The 12,438-nt window shown below is 46.6% G+C and overlaps 1 protein-coding gene across 4 annotated transcripts in view; it reads right to left on the bottom strand.

Annotated features, from left to right (window-relative positions):
- The window catches only part of FHL1 (four and a half LIM domains 1), a 39,634-nt gene that overhangs the window by 18,613 nt on the left and 8,583 nt on the right, over positions 1-12,438 (bottom strand). Inside the window, exon 1 of one of the 4 annotated variants that reach the window (XM_063423976.1) lies at positions 10,640-10,788. The exons of 1 other annotated variant lie outside the window; for it this stretch is intronic. The gene's annotated coding sequence lies outside the window, so the exon portion shown is untranslated. Of the gene's footprint in view, positions 1-10,484; positions 10,789-12,438 lie in introns of those variants that run through there. 2 more of the 4 variants (XM_063423980.1, XM_063423979.1) reach the window with 2 other exon arrangements.

A 12,438-nucleotide genomic window follows, 5' to 3' on the forward strand; every position in this document is an offset into this window, starting at 1 on the left:
CCCTTTCTCTGGCATATATCAAACCTCGCTCTTCTCATTTGGCAGACACACTGCGCCAGAAGCACACACATCTCAAGATGACAAGAGCTCTCTGAAGTCTCCACCAGTGCTCTCTGTACATTTTTCCCTGAGCTGCAGATCAATTTCCACTGAAGATAAGTATTGTCAATTCAATTTCTAATAATGGCATTAAAACGTATATTTCTCTGGAGTCAGGGATAATATTTTCAAAGTGCCTGTGTTATACAGGAATGCAAATCTCATTTTTCATAAAGTGATATGGATCCCAAGTCTCTCTGGAAATGTCAGATCAGAGCTGGGCAAGGACTACACAGGAAAGCTTTACCCATGGGGTTGGTCAGAAAACACAGACCCAAATGTCAAAAAAAAAAAAAAAAAAGGGAAAATAACCCTAAATCTTTCATCAGGGTTAGGTTTAAATTTCAGCCAAAAACAGAGTCCCAGCCCAGAATGGTTTTCAGAGCCCTGCCCTGGTTTGTGGTGTCCCAGCTGAGTGTCATTATCTGCAGAATAGAGGTTGTTTTGGAGAGGGAAGCAGGGGAATTCTCCTCCCCAACATACTCCCACTCCAGTTTTTGGGTAACCTAGCAAAATCTGAGTTCCTTTAGTGTCTTGGAAATGTTAAGATCAGTAGACTAATACTTTGTAAGAGACAGCTCAGGCCAAAGGAGCGTGGGGAGGTGAGGTTACTGAAACTGCTAAATTTAACCCCTTCATCCCCCTCCTGCACAAGGCCAGGGCATTCAGAGCCAAGGGAAGGTCTCCTCTCCCATGCTCATCCAAGGGTCTCACAGCTAGCACTTCTACCAATGGAGCAATGGGTGAAGTCTGTGTGGGGGTACATTCATTAAACACAAACTTTGGAATAAGAAAAGTGAGATACTTAGAAGAGTGTTTGATTTTAAATACAGAAATAAACCAACTAGAGTTGGTAAAAGCACTTGTGTATATGATTAAGCCATCCCCTGCTCTGGGGCTGGATTCAGGCCCAAAAAATTATTTTGTTTTCTTTTTCAAGTAGCAGAGACACAATGAATCCAGGGACAGCAGCAACTCAGTCTGCGAAGAGAAGCAACCCTTCTCAGTACAACCACTGTGAGCTCTGCTGCTACTGCCCACATCCAGCTATTAGAGAATGGGCTCCATGTGACAGAAAAGCAGAGCTAATTGCACACAAATGCCAGAGAAAACTGCCAAAAAGCTAAACCAGATGTGAAACAGTGGTTTGCTTTCTTTTAAAACCAGCTTTTTTAAAACCAACCGCATTTCATGAGAGCCCACAAGCACCATGTCCCTCTGGGAATGCTGCAGGACAATGGGGAAAGGGTGAGGTTTCCAAACCATGGAGGGCTTTTCCTGCAAAAGCAAGGACTCTGCTGTCCCTTTGGGGAAGTTATATCCCTTGAGACAAATTCTCAGCTGTGCTAGAAGGAAACCTGGTAGGAAGCCTTGCCTGCTTTGTGCCAGTGCTGAGCAAGGTTAGGCTTGGTCCTGGATCTGCAAAGAACAGTGGTGGGTTTAGTCACCCAGAGACAGACAAAAGGCAAACACACCTTGATACCAAGAAGGTGAAACACTGGGGAAGGACATGGGGAAGACCTGCAGGGATGCCTGCTCCCAAAAGTTAACATCCAGTGCTGCACCCCACAGAAAAGAGGTGACACGAAGGAACATCAAACACCACATGTAAACAATTGACATCAGACAGGCAGTATCTTGTCTCCAAAGAGATGCTGAAAACAGAAGATAAAATGCCCCACGTGGCACTTGTAGGTTTTAAAGTTTTTTAGCATCCTGCCCAGCTCAATTATGGGCCATTTGGTGGCTGGGGCACAGGGCTCTGGTATGCAGCAGGGTCACATAGGACTCAACCCCAGCCACTGGGACAGCCCAGGCACACCAGAGCAGCTATAAAAGGTGAACTCATGTCTATCTCACATGAACCTCACTCAGCTGTATGTCGTCACATGAAAATCACCCTCTTTCAAGTGCCAGACTGCTCCAAGAACCAGGCTTTCCTGAAGCCTCTCCCTGAAGCTGGTGGTTGAATGCACCGGTGGCACTGAGAGCTGCCCAAGATGCTGAGGGGCTTGGTCATGGCACCAAAACATTTCTCAAATGGCTCCAGAAAGGAGCTGGAAAAAGTCCACCCATAGCCCTGGAAAGGACTTGCAAGAAGAGATAATTTCCAGATCTCTCATGACTGTAAAATTATAATAAAAGACTTCCAAAATACAAAATATCCCTGCTGAAACCAATCTCTTTTTATAGATGCCACATCCATCCCTTGTTTCAGAAAGCTATGAAGTTAATCAAAAAATGGGTCATGTTTTTTCATCATGTGAGTAGGTTCACAGATCACTTTTCAGGGGCTCATCATTTGTTTGTATTCATGTTGTTGGTAATTGTTCCCTGTTTTCACCCACTGGTAATTATGTCTTAAAAGATTTGCTAAAATCTGTCAGTGGTGAGTGAGTGGACTCACGCATTGCTTCATCAAGACAGCTGCCAGGTGATGTTCTCATGTACTTCTACACAACATCCTGATTACACATGGTAATTCAGCCATGCGGAGAAAAACCCAGGCAGAGACCACTGCACAGCTTTGTCATCCTCCTCCCTGCAGCACCATGCTACAGAGGGACAGGCACTAGTTCCTCCTACAGACAGAGCTCTTCAGTTAAAAGCTGTAGTTCTTCAGAAAATGCGAGTCCATTGAGTGAAGTGCATCTGGAAACATCTCTGTCCTAGCAGAGAAAGGTTCATGATGACACAGGAGCCCTTCCAGTCTCAGCGAAGAGACTGAGTGCAGCACAGCCTCCTTATCCTGCCTTTCTCAGGCACAGCTGGCACTCCATGAGAACCCCCTCCAGCCCCAGCCTCTATAATCCCAGAAATTACATCTCTGCTCCCACAGTGCCTTGGCAGCAGATGACTCCAAAAGTTGAGTCCTGACCTGCTTAAACTGGGGACACTTCAGGGCAAAATAATGCCAGAGTCCAAATTTTCAATCTCCTGCCCCAGGTATATTGTGGAAGAGGGTGAGGTTTTTCCAGGATCTTACTCCAGCCCCTGGAGCAGCAGCAGGGAGAGGCTTGGCCTGTCAGTACTCCTGTCTAACCAGCTGCTTAGAACCAACCCTTACCTACAAGTCAAGCAACTCCATTTCCCCACAGTCCTTTCACACAGGGAGAAGTTTCCACGATAGGGGAGGTGGCAGAGAAGGCCACCTTTGCAGCATCTGAACCCATCCCCAAGGCTCTCCAGCCCACAGTCCCACGAGGAACACAATTGCCATACTTCCAGGAATTGTAAAAGCCCTGTCTCAGCAGCCAGCTTCACACACCACCCCCTGCACAATCGCATTTACAAGGCAAAAGCTGTTTGGCAAAACAGCTCACACGGCATCCAAATGTCGGTGGAGCAGACTGCATTCCTGGCGCTGCCTCCCCTTCCATCCGGCTGCTCCGGCTCAGGCACCGACACTGCTCCAAGGATGAGCTCATCGCTATTTCAGGTCGAATTTGCACTTGGCAATCTCCCTGGTAACCAAAACAAGTTACTCCTTGGTTTATAAGAGATTTATTGGTTGTTTGGTTCAGCGCCCAGTGAAGCACACAGACTTCCCTGCACTAGAATAGCCACAGGCTGGGAGGAGAGCAGGGGAGTCAGGAGATGTTCACAGTGCTCCGGAGATGGGCGGTGTGAGCCCCGCAGGGCGAAGGGAAAGCTGCCTTCAGGCTCACCCGTGGAACTGAGGAAAGGAGGAGTGAGGCACAGCTTTCACCATACACACCTCAGGTGAGCCTTTATGGTAGCCTCCTGCAGCCCCAAACAACTGTTACAGCCCCTCCAACACATCAGAGCAACCACAGGGATGCTGTCTGCAATCCTCTCCAGCCAAAAATCAGCAAATCTTTCCCCAAACAGGAATGATGTGTCCTCCACCCACTGCAAGAAACCCATCCTACCACAGGGACAGATCCAGAGTCGAAGTTTCTAGCTTTGGCTATAAATCATTAAGGTGATAATGGCATAAGAGAGAAGGCAATATTATGGCAAGGTGTCAATGACATGTTCTGGCATCTACCAGAGCAAATCCAGACAGAATTTAACAGATTTGCATCCTCACTGAGTGCCTTTGTGCTGCTGTGAGGTGAACGTGGGCTGCTCTCCAGTCCTGATCCCATACTGTCATCCTGGCTGTTTCCAGCTGGAAAATAAGTTCTACCTCAAGTGGCATTCACCTGGCAGGCTGTCCCTGGGAAAGCATGACGGCTTCCAATGGGCAGAGAAAAGGTAGACAGGAAACTATATTTGCATGTGTTGAGTGAAATACATAGCTCTGTGTATTTTTGAAGTGAGATGAGACCAGGGAGAGAGAGGGAAATCCTTGCACCCTGGTCTGTTCATTAGTGCCCCTCCACAGTACTGTCAAAAGCAAGATCACATCAGGACAGTGCTAGGAGATCACCAGGGAATTTTTAAGTGGAAGCAAAGCCACTCAGTCTTCAGACTACTATCTTAAATTGCTCAATCCAGATGAGGACCACACACCTGTGTTCTGGAGGCACTGTCTGTGTTTGCAGTCCCTCAAACCACTGACTGCCCTGCAGCTAATCCTGTACCAAAGAGTAGGACACAGTGCCAGGCCCCTGGAATGCTCCCTGACACTGCCTCTGTGGGCTCTTCAACTGAATAGGCGTCAGTCAGAAACTCATCAAACTCATCCACTGGATGAGGTAAATTATTAAAACTCTCCCTAGCACCTAATAAGAGCACTGTGAGTGCACACAGCTGTCTCAAGGCAGCAGTTTCCTGGGATGCTGCAGCCCTGGGGATGACACATCTACTAGGAATTTTAAAAAGCTCTATGCTATCTCAGTGCAATGAGATGAGGGGAAAACCGGGAGGCACAGAATGAAGTGGAAAAGGCTCAAGAGTCCAAAAATGAGACTATAAGACAAAAGCTGGAAAGGGAGGCAGGCTGTGCCTCAGAAGTGACTAATTCCAAATCTTTGCTCCAGTGTTTATTATAGAAAAGAACAGATAAGAAAGGCTGATGGTAAAAACTGCCAGGGGCAGCCTGTCCCAGGGTAAACCAACAGCAAATGCCTTGGGAGCAGCCTGCCAAGTCCAGATGGTTCCCACATCTTGGGGCATTTCTTTGAAAGAAAGGACATTATTTACTCCCACCCCAGCATCCCCCCAGCAGTGGGGCAATTATATTTAAGGTAATGTCATAATTAAGGGGATCTTTGGTCAGAAACCACTGGAAGCACATGAAAATGGAATATTCCCATACAAAGGCTCTGAGGAAGATCTGGGAGCAAACTCCCTGCAGGAAAGTCAACTAACAACCACTGTGGGCTGGACCAGTCATGGCTTTAGTGTGATGAACCATTTGTATTTTTCTTAGCACAAGAAGAAAGGCATGTCCAGCACTCTGGTTCATATGAGAGAGTTTTGGAGGATTGAATGGATTTTTTGCTCTGTCCAAGCAAAATAGCAAGAGCAAATCTTGCTCTGCCAGAAGCTCTGAACTCCTCTGCAGCTGAGAGCTGGTGTAACACAAGAACCCTCACACCCTGGGACATCTGCTGCAATGCTAAAAGGACCCTGAAGCAAAATAGGTGGATGGTAGATCCCTGTACCAACTGTGCCTCCCTGTAGGAGCCCCTTGGCATATGGAGCACAAGCAATTTCTTGTGAGCAGGGGTCTTTCCAACCCATCATTTCAACAGACATACATCGCTGGAGATAGCCAGTATGTGATTTAAAGCTCCTTCATATGTCAAAGCATTGTAAAGCATGAAGGTCTCTTATGTCTTGAAGACAACTCAGAGGATTTCCAGGGGAGAGTTATCTATTCCATTTGGTCATTTTAGCTATTTTTCCTGTTATTCACCTCCCCATCCACATCACAATAGAAACAGCAGAACAGATTCATTTCACTATAGCTCTGCAGTTCACCAAGTAAACTGGCTCTGTAACATTTTGATCCAAACTATTCAATCTCAAGCTATACCTGTTAGACAGCCTCTTGTGAGGCAGGTTTTAGTCTCATCTCTTCCACTGTGCTCATTTCCCCTTTCCAGGGGTGGAAATCCCTCACAGTTCATGACCCTTGCTGCCAGCTCACACCACAGACAGCTCTGCAGGAGGAATGTATCCCAAATGACACCAATCGTTGGGGTCATCTCAAGGAACAGAAAAAGAGATGAGGCACATCTGTGGAACAAGTGGGTCTTCTGAAAACATCAGTCCAAAATAAAGAGGTTTGAATTCATTATTTACAAAAATAATGCAACTCTATAACAGCATCCAAACCAAAATTGTAACTGTGCCTGAAAATTTCCAGTCAGGCACACAGCAAAATAGCTGCCCTTCTGCCCTGGATTGCAGCTCCAGGAACTGCCAGGAACCCTGCCCTAGCTGTCCAACTTCTTCCAGGGAACTCTTGTTCAGCCTTTTTTGAAAGCGTGCTTCCAAGCCCGTCTATAACATTCCAGCATGGCTGTAATGAAATCCTTGCCCTACTTTGATTTTCTCCAAAGCCTTAAATGTAATTTTAGCCCCGTTTGCCATAGGATACAAGCCCCATTTCCCATCTATTTTGACAGAGATGAAAATCTTGGAGAAGCAGAGGGGCGAGCATCCATCCATCCATCCCTTTGTCCCATGCAAAATGCCACGTTCTCTTGCTCTGAGAGGAGGAATTTGCTCTGGCAGAATTCTTGGCACTACACACGCCTGAATCACTCAGGAAGGATCAAGAGCCAGCTCCTGCCTCAGTGTGTGCTGCAGGGAGGGCAGCGCTGCCCTGTCAAGGGCTCTTCTGTGGCTTTCCAACAGCAGCTTGGAGCACAGCAAGGCCTTTGTAGGAAATACTCCGAGCAGCAAATAGAGCCATTTCTGGTGGGAGAGTTTTGCCTACAGGCCTGGAGAGGTTTTGCAGAGAGAAATGCTCATCACACTCCAGCCTCGGGCTCTTGGCTCCAGTTCATTCCTCCAGAAGCCACCTGGGGTGATATTGCCAGAGCTGGCTCTGGGCTGCTCAGCTGCAGAGAGTCCCAGGTAAAGCACATGGGGGAGAGGAGCAAGCTGCACTCTGTCCTGTCTCTGAACCCCAGGGCAGTCCCCGCCCCTTGGTCCTACACCCAGCCAAGTGGCTGCAAAAAGGGTTTTTAGTGGACCCAAGGACAAAAGAACTGAAGCAATAATTATGGCACAGTCCTTCTAAAACCACTCTGCCGAAGTGGAAGCACGCATTTATCTAAATAGCATTTAATTCTTTAGAGTACCAGTGTCTCAAGAGCTGTCTGCTTGAAACTCTTCTCCAAACAGAGTATCTAAGTGAAATATGAGATCTCTTTCTTCCTCCCACACTCCCTCTGCCAAAATAAGACAGAAAGGACTGATCTCAGATATTTCTGCTTTGTTACTTTCCCTGTCCACATTTCTATAACAGAGAAACAAAATAAAAGGAGATCATAATGAATCAAGCTGTAGTATTTTTACTTACAATGCATTTTTTTATGAAAGCACAGGTCAGTTCTGGGAAGGTTTATTGCATAGACATGATTTCCATTATCTTCTCAAGCAAAAGTGAGTCCACCCTGCTCAAGGTATAGAATTGAATCTGAAATCTAAGCTTTGCTACCTTTGCTCTCCTACCAGCAGGGCACAAGGTGACAGTGGTTGGGGACCACGAGGGTGACAGGCAGGCACTGACTGCTTGGCTCAGCCCTCCACACATCTGCATCTCCGTGTGACCCTTGTGGAAGCCTGGCACCAGAGCTTGCCCATGGGTCTCCAGGAAGCTGCTCTGATCTAGGACCAATCAAATCAAAACCAGTCAAAAGCTTGAGCAAACTTTGTACATTGCTGTGTTGAGTTTTTTCTTGCTACATTTAATGCCACTGGGACTTCAAGGCTAAGCAGCACCACAAAAAGGGAAATGCTGAACACAGGCTTATCTGATCCCTGTCTCATCAGCAAAGATTAGAGGAATTTTCCACCCAAATCCCCCAATGCATCCATTGGCTGGTGAATAAACTTTAAAGAACATAATTCAGAGGGGACAGTATTATTCCTGGCTCACATCTGCCTCTCTGCTCCATTTGGTGAGACCTCACCTGCAGAGCTGCGTGCAGCCCTGGGGTCCCAGCACAGGGAGGACACGGAGCTGTTGGAGCAGGTCCCTTGTCCAGGGAGACAAGGACGATGTGCTCTGAGGGATGGAGCATCTCTCCTTTGGAGACAGGCTGAGAGAGTTGAGATTGCTCAGCCGGAAGAAGAGAAGGCTCTGGGAAGGCCTTATTGCAGTATTGTATTTCAGTACTTCAAGGGGTCTCACAAGAAAAATGGGAACAGACTTTTTATCAGGGCCTGCTGCAACAGGACAAGTGCAAAAGTTTTAAACTGAAACGGGTTAGATTTATACTAGATACAAGGAAGATGATTTTTACACTGGGAAAACCAGTAAAATACTGGCACAGGTTGCCCTGAGGTGGTAGAGGCCCCATCCCTGGAAGCATTCAAGGCCAGGCAGGACAGGGCTCTGAGCCACCACGACCTAGTTGAAGATGTCCCTGTGGACTAAATGGCCTTTAAAGGACCCTCCCAACCAAAATATTCTGTGATACAAAAGGAAGTAAGTTGCTTCCTGGCGCAAGGGAGTCAGCTCCTTAAAGATTTTGTTACATCCTAGTGCAATGGATGTGGGTTGCAAGCCATATTCATGTGATAAGAATTTAGATTACAGATGAAGTGCATCCTACAGCATCACTCCCCTATCCATGGACATGAACAGGGACCTGGTCAGTCTCCCCCAGCTACTTCCTGCCATATATCTGGATTTTCCATTCACAGTATAGTTCGATGGAAAGGTTGCTTCCGAAATAAAGGCCAGCCAAGACAGGCAGGAGAGTGTTTATTTTCAAGTGTTTGGGTACCCTAAATATTGCCTCCTGTTGAACAGCTGCCATTGTTTACATCCAAGCAGAGAATTATACTGGCAGACAGGGAGACTGTATCGCTCACAGCAGGGAATAACTTCTGTTAGAAACTGTTCAAGGGCCCAATCCTAAAAACCTTCCCCAGCCAAAATTCCCAAAAAGCAGCGCATGTCAGAAACCAGCTGTAAAATCCCAGCTCTGAACTCGCTCCTCAGAGCCACAGTCCAAAATCTGGGCAACTGGCTTTCTGCTGCACTGAGATCTGGAGGGATTTGGGTTTTTTGCGCTTGTGGTGCCAGCTCTCAAACACCTACCCACTTACTTTTCTCTCAGGTATTAGTCAAGAAGGAATTTTTATATGCTGAGCTCCTTAAGGAAAAATTAGGAACTAGTTAGCATTCAAGAATGCTGTGTTTGGGAAAAAGAAAAAAAAGGGTGTTGTCACTGAAGTATGTGGGTGCTTTTACCATTACAAAAGAAACTTGAAGTTTCAAAGCCATATTTGGTTGCTTGATCAGCTATTTGCTTTGTACATCATGGTTCAAGAATTTAATCAGTTTCCTTTCGGAAGTTTTTTGTTGTTGTTTTTAAAAAAACACTCTTCCTCTTAAAACAGGGTAAAAGGCTATTTGGTAGGTGGATTGTTTTTTATAGTTTTCCCCATTCCATGTGCTAGATTTCAGTGGTTTGAAAAATAGTCACATCCCTTTCTCAACCACAGACGGGCTCCTGCTTACACAACATGAACTGGACCAGTCCCATGCATTACCTTATCTTTTGACCAGTTACTACAGAAAAGATTAATGACAGAAACACCCATCTTGCAAACACTTGGGCAAATACAACTTAATTCATGCAAGTTACTTCCCAAATCTATATTGATACAGGGGTGCAGCATTTGTACAAAATTAAAGGTGTTTGCACTCACATGGGTGCAGCTGCAGGAATTCTGCCTGATATTCCATAATACAGAGAGAAAGAGGAAAGAGAGATAATTATTAGGCAGAAGCTTGCATTTCCATATTCCTCAATAATGCTACTGCCAGCCTGCTCCCAGGATTGTTCCTCATATCACCTGAGAGCCCACAAAACAGCCTCTGCTTTAGTTATTTCCTCCCCAGCTCTCATTAAAAGCCTCAAAGAGGCGCATCTGATCACCTGCCCGGGAAAGCACAGAGCTGACAGCTCTTACACAACTCAGTACCACTGCAAATGCTCCCTAAGACCAGTTCAACTCGGAAGCAAAGAGAAAAGTTGTATTTATACCCCAGTGTTTGCCGGTGCTTTCAAAGCAACCACCTTCCAAGAGGGAATACGCATATCAGAAAAAGAGGATGCAAGAGGAAATCAGAAGCAAGAATGTAGATAAACCCCATTTCCAAAACAACCCATAAACAAGCCGTTTCTGAGGTTAACTCAGAATGGGTAAATTGGCTGCTGGAGAGTATTTCAATAGATTGTACACCCACAGGCTTCCCACTCCCCATCCCTGCTCTCACAAACCCTTCCGCGGCGCAGCAATCACAAGGCAGACAAAAGACCAGCACCGGCCCTGAAATCCAAAGACCTGCGGAGCGTGGGATGCTGAAAGGCTTCCTGCCCTGCTCGGGGAGACGATGCTCGAGAGGAGAGAGGGAGAGAGGGAGGCGTGTGCTTACTGGCTGCCGGAGAGCCCGGGAGTGCTGCGAGGCGGCCGCTGCCGGGAGGAGAGAAGGGATGGACCGAGCGCTGCCGGCGGGACGGACACGGGAGCGCTTTGGTCCGGGGCTGGGCTGGGGTGTCCAGCGGGAGAGAGGCGGCTTCCACACTTATAGCAGGGAGGTGCACGAAAAAAAAAAAAAAAAAAAAAAAAAAAAAAAAAAAAAAAAAAAAAAAAAAAAAGTTAGTCCAGCCCAGAGCACTGATCCTGGCCAGGGAGCAGCTGGAAGTGGGGAGCTCCTCCCAAGGTCACTACACCATCCGTGGGGGGAAAACCCCAACCAGCGACGGCACTTTGCCAGCAGAGCTGTTCCAAGCATCCCCACAAGAGCACAGCCCTGTCATGGGAACCATGGGATGCAGCAGGCTGGGAGCAGCCCCGCTGCCCCGAAAAGTGCCAGCAGCTGCACTCCCAGACAAGGAAAATGAGGCACAAAATCTTTGCAGGAGGATGCCTCGCCAGGTTCCTGTCCTGTCCAAACAACCCTCTCTCACTGCTAAAGCCTTTCCTGGAAGACCAGTTATACATCATCTTTAGTTCATGGACACAAAATGAACAATAAGGATGTATTTCAACTAAGAAGTCTTCAGGGAGGGAGGAGACCCAACCGAAGAGAGCACAGAAAAAAAATACATCAAAAGAGGAGCATTTTCTTCAAAGTAGACATGAAAAAAAGTACTGTCAGGTAGCAATCCATTGCTATTGTAAATAAATCTGCCTGCCTGTGCTGCACCTCACCAGAAAATCTTGCAACATTCACATTTGTTTTCTTTTCCCTCTTTCTCCATCCCTCATTTTTTTATATTCTTCTGAGTTTATCCCACATTCTTCCATTCTTCCACTATTGGACACATGACCCAGCAAGTAACTAAGTTTGTTTTTTAACAAGAGGTGCTTGTGCTGGAGCTCTTGCTCTAAAAACAGGCTTTTGTGGTGCCTTGGAGAGCCACCACAGAGCTCCTGACTAATGGCAGGAGAGGCTGTTAGGTGTGCTGGATACAGCACCAGTGTCCCTGGAAAGCAGACCATTATACTTGGGCCAAGAAATTTCTCTTTGTTAGTGAAACGAAAACGATGTGTAAGAGCAAACACACTCTCTTTATAAAAACATTCATATTTTTCTGTGTTTCTGTTCATTCAACAGGTAAGTCCCACAGATTCCTCCAACACTGCATCATCCACATAAACAACATCCCAAGCAGGGACAAGAACACTGGGCTGTCCTGAGGTTCAAGGCTCAGACCGCCACCACTTGCCAAGAACAACTTCAGGCATGCATAAAACACAGATGTGAAACACCAACATCATTTATCACTATGGACTGAAGTTTACACTTGATTTTCAAAGGAATCCAAATACCCATTTCCAGCTCATTTTTCCAAGCTCTCCCAGCAAACATAAAACTTACTCACCCTTAGAGAGAGCTTTTCTCTAATGGCTGTAACCAACCATCAGACCTACAAGAACATTAGCAGAACCCCCCTCTGCCCCTAAGGTGTGATGTTTGTTACATGTTTGCATCTGCAGAGCTCCAGGATTCACGAGAAATTGCTCTGACATTCAGACAGAGCATTCCCAGTTAGACAAATCATGTCAAGGGCTCCAGGAGAAACCAGAGTTGTGAAGTGTGAGGATACAAAGGTAAGCCAGGTGTTGCACAATGGTAGAACATCACCAGGGAAAATTACCCTGCAGACGTTCCTGTGGGGCTTCTTCTTTCAAGAGGACTTCTCCTGCCTCTGGCCATAAACAGAAATA

Source organism: Prinia subflava, chromosome Z, assembly GCF_021018805.1.
Source record: "Prinia subflava isolate CZ2003 ecotype Zambia chromosome Z, Cam_Psub_1.2, whole genome shotgun sequence".
NCBI lineage: Eukaryota > Metazoa > Chordata > Aves > Passeriformes > Cisticolidae > Prinia > Prinia subflava.